The sequence below is a fragment of the Egretta garzetta genome, unplaced genomic scaffold (assembly GCF_000687185.1).
Source record: "Egretta garzetta isolate BGI_Z169 unplaced genomic scaffold, ASM68718v1 scaffold557, whole genome shotgun sequence".
Classification (NCBI taxonomy): domain Eukaryota; kingdom Metazoa; phylum Chordata; class Aves; order Pelecaniformes; family Ardeidae; genus Egretta; species Egretta garzetta.
In genome coordinates this window covers 707,294-707,785 of record NW_009260264.1, presented here as the reverse complement: position 1 = coordinate 707,785, position 492 = coordinate 707,294, and positions in this window count along the sequence as shown.

The window sequence follows — 492 nt, the reverse complement described above, 5'->3', positions numbered from 1 at the left end:
ATTTCAGCTCCCTGGGCCTCCCTCCCTGCCTCATTCTGTGCTCTGCCCGGGTCTGCGGGAAGCAGCGGAGCTCAGCTGCTGCGGGATGGCGTCATCCGCCCATAAGTCATGCATCGCCTCTCTGTATGTCCGTGCCGGCGGATTTGTGGAGCTGTGCTGGGCGTTTGCAGAGGAAGAGAGGCCTCCGGAGGATAGCCCTGGAGGATGGAAAGCTTTCGGTCAGCACCTTTAAGTGGTGGTGCTGCTAAAGAGCCTGGGACAAAATACTGCTCTGAAAGTGATGTTCAGGTGAGACCTAGCAGGAGGAGTTTCTGATTTTCATGGGACATATAATCCCTTTGTTTCTACTTTACTTGCTATGCACCTAGATTATGGATAGAAATAAAAAATTTAAGGCTTAATAGGACAGTAATCATTTTCCATGGGGGGGACAAAAAGAAATCTTTGCTGTCATTGTCTTGGATTAAATTAATCCTTAAAGTGTATTGCATG